Consider the following 7714-nt stretch of genomic DNA (forward strand, 5'->3'; position numbering starts at 1 on the left):
TAATGCCTTCTTCGAAAAACATGTACATGTCAGAGTCTGTTAAAAGTTCTAATTGAATGTTTGTCATTTTCAGCATCGCTTGCCATGATAATCCTGGTGAGGTATAAAACCAGGCAGGATCTAATTTATAATGATTTAAACAGGTCGTTCTGAAATTTTCCAATATGTCTGCGAGTAACAGAACATCTGTTTCAAGATAAATTTTATGATAATTTTCAAAGGTTTGACAGTTGAACACCTTCCACACATGTTGTGCATGTGCATACTGTTGATCTGAAATTTTTGTATTGTTTAAGGCTGAATCAAATGCATGCTGTTTTGGAAGTTGAGTCTGTTGCAGTTTTTCAAAATCAGTTATAAACTCGTAGGGATAAAATCCCTTCTGATTCACCAAGTCAAATTTATCTTTAAAATGATGCTTCAAATTTATCTTGTCCTTATCTGGTAAATTTTTCCCAAGAACGTCTAAAGATGACTGCATGAGTCTATATGAATCTAGGAAGCGAATTTCAAGAGACTTTTCCCCTACATCAATAAATTTACTGAAAGATATGTAATTTTCAGAGTTTGACGCGATGACATTCAGCCTGCCTTTTAGTTCTTTCACAAATAAATGTGCATCATATCCTGAGAGGTTGTGAAAATAAATGGGGATAAAATTTGGGTCATCTGGTGTATTTTTAAACATATAATTTGATGCAAGCATTGTACACAGCTCTTCAATTTTTTCTACAAAATGTGCTGTAATATTTACAAGTTCATTTTCTTGGATATAGGTGTACATGCGATTTTTTTCTTGAATCTGTTTGGAACATGTTCATGCGATTGAATTGTTTTTTCTCCCAATTTTCTTTCCATAGGTTTTAAATATGATTCGAAATCTGCTATGATTATTATAGGATGTTTTACCATCGCATCAAATTTTTGAAATGCTAATGTATTTTTACCTTTTTTGGTATGGAAATATTTGACAACTCATATTTTTTACAGTGTGCCACATGTTCTTGAAACCGTTTGTCACGAAGCTCCTTTGTACTTGCTGATACAACTTTCAAACATCTGTAACAAATTTTAACTGCTGCTTTTTGTTTTGAATGAGATGGACTATCAAGTCTTGAAAAATGTTTAATCCATGCATAATGATAATTGGCATCATCAGAAATATCTTCTATTTTTTCACACTCGCTGCGCTCGTCGCTAGTGCTTTCTACCATGTCATCCTCCTGTTTGTAATAAAGCAGATTGATATATTTTTCATTCTCAACTATTTTATCTGAATTATAGACTGGTGTAATAACAAGAAAAGGTTTACTAGACCCCTCCTTTAAGATATAGCTAAATACATTGATTGCAATCTCTCGGTTATGCTTCTCAAACCTAGCTATATCTTTTATTTTGACAGGATAGTCAAGATCTTTGAACATGTGATCAAACTCAGGTCTGTTGTAATTTGAAACGTGTTCTGCTTTTTTCTCAAAGTTTAGAAGAGCAGATTCGACTGCATATCTAAAACACTTCTGATCTTGATTTTTAACATTAATGACTGCTTTTTTAGCCTTGATTTGAGTTGGAAGTTGAATATAGCTCGAGCCTCCAAGCGGTTGGTACTTGACAGTGTGGACATCTAATTTTGTAACCCCCACAAATTTCCAATTACTTCCTTTGTGAATGAGATTTTTCAACTCTTTTAACATATCTTCAATCATTTGTGGAAAATTGAGCTCTTCTTTGTAACCTATGATATGTCGTGATCTTAATTCAAATTCTTGTACTTCACCTTTACGTTTCATTAAAATGTGTAAAATAATAGTAATTTTTAAACTGCTCTTCTGCGATTCTTCTTTAATTTTATCTTGTAAAGTGGCTTCAACTTTCTTAAGAAACGGTTCAATACCAATTTTAGGCAAACCCATCATTCTATAGTGGTTTGCAAAACCCTTAAAGGCTGACTTGTAATTTTTCAACTCTTTAAACCCTTCGTGTTGTTTAATGAGATGTTCAAGGAAAGCTTTTTTTCATATTGGGTTGTACTTGGATACCAATTTCTTTCGCTTTTTGAATGAGGTCAGATTTTAAAATACGTTTAATTGGTGGTTTACTTAAAAGTTCTTTCAATTTTTCTATGGATAGATGATGGTAATTACGATACCCACCTGCTTTCGCTAGTGCTAGCAAAGGTTGTTTGATGGATAATTTCGGTTTAACTGGTTTAGGTGGAATTTGTTGAACATTTATGTTCCCTAATTGTTCTTGTAATTTTTTATCTAGCTCAAGCTTGGGAATTTTTCTGTTATTTCTAATTCCAACCCGTTGGGCCAACACCCTCTTTTCAATTTGTGAAAGTTGTGAGATAGTTTTTTCAATCTTCACTTCCTCAATTGTCTCAAGTTTTTCTAACAAAACAGCTCTTGATAATGAGCCATAATTTTTAACTTTCTGTCTAAAGGCTAGAACCTTTAGCTCATCTGTCGACAAATCAAAATTGTTAACAGGCATTGTGTTTATTTAAAGGAAAAAACATTTTATTAGATCACATTTGTTTGGTTATTTTTCGCATAATTTATTTTAACTTTTATGCCTACAGAATAGGTATAAAAAATAAAAACATATGTTACCAGTTAACAATTCAAAGTTTTCAACAGATGAGCTGAAGGTTCTAGCCTTTAGAATGATACATTTTAGCTTCTAGCATAATCACCACTTGGTCGAAAATGATAGAAGCAGGGCTTATCACACCCATGAGAATTTTAAAATCATCATGGAGGTGATCATTTATTTTAAATTTCTTCAAGAAACTCTGCTGCTAAAGATACATTTTGATAGTATAATTCATAGTCAATTTTATTCCCTTTCCTCATGTTTTCTTCTTTCGTAATAGGTTGTAAATTCCGCCAATTCCAACATAGCAAAAGTTCTTCTTCATTAAGATGATTGAAATGTGATTTTGGAAGAATATGGTCAATATGCCAATAGTCACCATGGTTTTCCCATGTCATATTGTCATCAAATTGATATTCAATCCACTTGTACAAGCCATCTAGAGAACAACCAATAACTTTTTCAAGTTTGGATTTTTGTTGATGGTTTCTAAGACATGTGGATAATAATAATGAAAGATTTTTTGATATTTTAAAAGATTCATCGGTCGATCTTTTATCTTTGTCATATTTATTTTTACATTTGTTACAACACGTTTTACATCTGTATGCTCTTCCACATTTTACATTTTTCATCTTTTTCAAAATCGTCCAATAATTTTTCTTCGAAACATTTTTTATTTTTTTCAATAATAAATTAAGCCTATCAGACCAATAATCCTTTCTAATCACATCCAGCGCTTGTTTATTCTCTTTCATTTTTTCCATATAGGCAAGTTGCAGCATCATTTCTTTTGACTGTTTAACGCGAGGGTGTTCAAACACAATAGAAGACGTAATCTGTTGTACAAATAGACGATGATCCTCTACCATTTCAAAAGGTATATTGTTGTAGAATAAATAAGGATGCTTTATTTTAACATGGGAAGGAATGTTCCCAAACGCTAATTGTTCAAAGAGGCTTTTCCATTTGAAATGTTGTGTATATTTACAACAAAATAAAAAATAATCATACATGATTATCATCTTTTATATTAATGATAATTCATTAAATAAAGATAGTAATTATGACAATAATAATGACAATAATTTGACAATAATTATGACAATAATTATGACAATAATTATGACAATAATTTGACAATAATTATGACAATAATTATGACAATAATTTGATAATTTATTTCTATAAAATAAATGAGTGATGATAATGAAAAAGTAAAAGAAATTACAACTAAAGATAAACCAAAAGATCCTAAAAAAGTAGCATGGGGGAAAAAATTGGGTGAAATGAACAGGAATCGTAAAAAAATTAAAGTGGAAGAAACATCACAAGAGACATCAACTCCTAGTCAAAATAATACAACCTATTATTTTACACTCCTTATTGGAGGACTTGGTTTAGCAACTTATGTATTGTATTTCACAAAAAATTCAAAATCTGAGGTGACTGAACACGTGGAACAACCTGTGAAAGAAAAACAAACAAAATCTAAATTAGAAATTTAATTTTTTTCTGTTTAAATAAATGAGAACTGGTATTGACACGAAAAATATTGGAAACACAATCTATCACGCTGCTGTTTTAACAGCTTTAACTGTTGGCTATGGATTAGCTGCAAAGAAACTACTGAAGTCAAACATTGGAGATCCTAGTAAACCTGACCTTATGGAAGCTGTTAAGCTCACTGGTGCAGTGACACTTGCTATTATTACAAAAGGTTATCTTGAGAAAAATATGAGTCTACCAAAGAACATCACTAATTAAAAAAATTTAAATAAAATAAAACGAATATGGCAGGCATGATTTTAACAACGATTTTTGGTGCTGTGGCTAATGCAACTGCTTTCGTTGGAGGTTCTGCACTCTTTCATGCATTTGATAGACAGAATGCTGCAGATGAACGAAAGTGACATGATTTAGCATTAGAAAAATTACAAAAACAATCTGCGACGTGGTCCCAGAATAGGATAAAACACCTAGATTTCCTTGCAGAACAACGTCAGAAAAAACATCAAGCAAAATCAGACATGTTAGATATGGAAGATTCTATTCGCTATTACGACAGAATCCACCCTGAACCAACTTTAAACCACTTTTATACGCCAAGTGAGTCTCAGAAAAAGTATGAACAAATGTACATTGCAGGCAGTGTGGTGGGATCTGCGGTGTTATCAAAATTTCTTTAAAATAAATGGACAATGTCATTGAAAAGATTGACTGGGAAGCTGATATAGGAGATGAAGATGGTCTGGAATATAATTTAGATCAACAAGCAGCGAATGATGTTATTCTTACGAATGATTTGATTGGAGATATACCACGACCTCCAAGAGTTAGTGAAATGAACGCTCTGGCCATCATTGATGAAAAAGAAATATTTTTACATGACTTTATGGATAAAAATAAATTAAAATTAAAGGCGAATCGGACCATGAACGAACTGCGTAACAGAGTGATAATTAGTGAAAACGGTGATATATTTTATAAATCATCAACAGGAGACATTAAACTATCGTATAATAAAAATAAAGAACCTTATATGAGGGGCTCTTTAAAAGGAGAAGGAAAAGCAGAATTTAAGAGTTTTTTTAGACCAAATAATGATGGAGAAACTCCAATGCTTGAAAATGTTGGAGAAAAAAAGCAAGTGAGAAAACAATTGTTTCCCGAAGAAGGGGCAGGTTCTAGCTCACCTTATCCTCTGGAACCTAAAGTTATTATTGCAAATAAAGACACCAATCTTGTACAAGACACTAATCTTGATACAAATGAAACAAAGTTTGTTGATGTTGACCCTAATGATGTTGATGACATTCAAGAAACCACTTTGAATTCAAACGAACCAATGAAAACAAAGAATTCTAAATTAGATGAGATTAAAGACTATTTCAGAAGACAGTTTAAATCGATTAAAGAAAAATATAGTCAGTCACGTGACAGAATAAAAGATAAAATAAACACATTGAGGCAAAGTGATGATATTGAAATGGAGCCTTTAATTGAGCATGAAGAACAAAATCTTAGAGAGATTGATGAGGCAGAATCAGATGAAGTGGCTAATTTGAATGAAAGAAGTAAAAAACATTTTAAACAATTAGCTAAAAAATTTCGTGATACAGTGAATGATGCAAAAGAATCCTTAGGAGACCGATTAAAAGCTTTATTCAAATTGAAGGGCTTTAAACTTGCTACTATTGTTAGTGCAGTTATTTTTACTTTATCTGCCATTGGTGCAAGTCTCGCGTCTTTAGTAAAACCAAGTGCACCTTCTAAGCCTGGACCTGGACCTGGACCTGATACACCTAGTAAACCTATAGGACCTGGAAAACCAGATACTCCTAGTACACCGAATAAAATTACACAAGGTCTGATAAAATTTAAAAATTGGTTACTTTCCTTAGGTTCAAAAGCTCTAGCAGCACTCCCTAGAATTTTAGGAACCGTTGTGTCCACTATCTTAAAAGCAGCTGCAGGTGTGATAGGATTTTTAGCAGAGCATTTGATTATCGCAGTGGCTGTCACTATTTTAGTTGTGATTCAAGTTGTAGTGAATAATGCAGGAACAATTAAAAATAAAGCAAAAAAAAATTCTTCTAAAATAAAGTAATGACGATGAGCGCAGCGAGTATGAATCTACGCTTTCATAACACAAAGAGACAGTCCTTAAGGACAAATATTAATCAGTATAAAACTGTACGTGTCGCACATGCTATTATTCCTACAACTTATTTTAATATTTCAAGATTTTCAAAAAATAACTATTTAAATTTTGCAGAATCGGCTCCAGCTGATACTTTTAGAAATCATGGTTCTGTCTATATCTCAGAAGGACTTTATAGCATTGACTCTTATATCAAAGCGATACAACATGCGCTGGAGGAAGAAGGACATCAGAACAAGATGATGATCACTTATTTGGAAAGCGAAGGAAAAATTGTGATAAAAGTGAAGCCTCCTTTTATAGTATGGATCCATGAGGAATTACGTACCTTATTGGGAATTAAATTGGAAGATGCACATATTATCAATGAAGTGAAAGGAGAACAACCTTGTCAATTTTTACCCCATCAAGAATATCGTATTTGTTGTAATGTTGTGGATAACGGTAAAATTTTTTTAGATGGGGTTCATTCTGATATTATTTCCACCTTTGTCGCGAAAGGAAAAAATTATGGGGATCTTGTGGAATATAGTTCATTACAAAAAGTCATGATTCAAGACCAGGATTTTTCCTATGTCGAAATTGACATCAAAAATCAAAACAATGAACCCATTGAATTTAAAACCCCGTGTACCATAGATTTACTGTTAGAATAAAAGAATGGATGTTTTAGATTCCATCCCCGAACAGGATGAATTTCGCTTTGAGCAGATTGAGCAGATCAAGTCAGACTTACAACAAAAAATTGGAAGACGACGTCAACTGTATAAAAATTATAAAAAAATTTCAAATATCATTCATTGGTTAGAAACTAGCTTTTTTATAGCAATAGCAGGAATCGCTTCGATTGGCACAGGTGGTGTAATAACCAATATTGTTACTTTACCTTTAGCTGTTGTTTGTACTATGTTAGGCACAGCAGGTAAAATTGTTGTTCCACAATTAAGGAAAAAAATGAAAAAACATAAAACAATCTGGATTCACACACAAGATCATTTAAACGATGTAAATAATTTACTCTCACGCGCGATTACGAATGAACATATTTCTGCGAGTGAGTTTGACCTTATTATTCAGACATATAAAAAATCCAATAAAGTTACAGAGAATCTGAAATAACTTGACTTTCGTCGGTGATTAACTGTTTGGGCTATTTTAGCGAGTCAGACTAAAGTAATGATGTAACTTTATAAGAACGTGACACTTCTTATAAAATTATACCATTTTATCCTTGCACTAATTTAAACGCGTAATACTTTTTCCCTTTAGGTTTTCCTAACGATATTATATAGTTCAAGTTAGGATTCGCTTCTAAATCTCGTTTGATCAACGATGTTGAAAAAGTTTTCAAGGGCTGCAGCTTTCTATATTTTAGAGTTAGAATTAACGCTTCTCCGTGTTTGGTAATCTTCTGCTCTTTCCCTACAATCTTATACCACACATTTAAAGGAA

Source organism: Lineus longissimus, chromosome 17 (assembly GCF_910592395.1).
Source record: "Lineus longissimus chromosome 17, tnLinLong1.2, whole genome shotgun sequence".
NCBI classification, from domain to species: Eukaryota; Metazoa; Nemertea; class Pilidiophora; order Heteronemertea; family Lineidae; genus Lineus; species Lineus longissimus.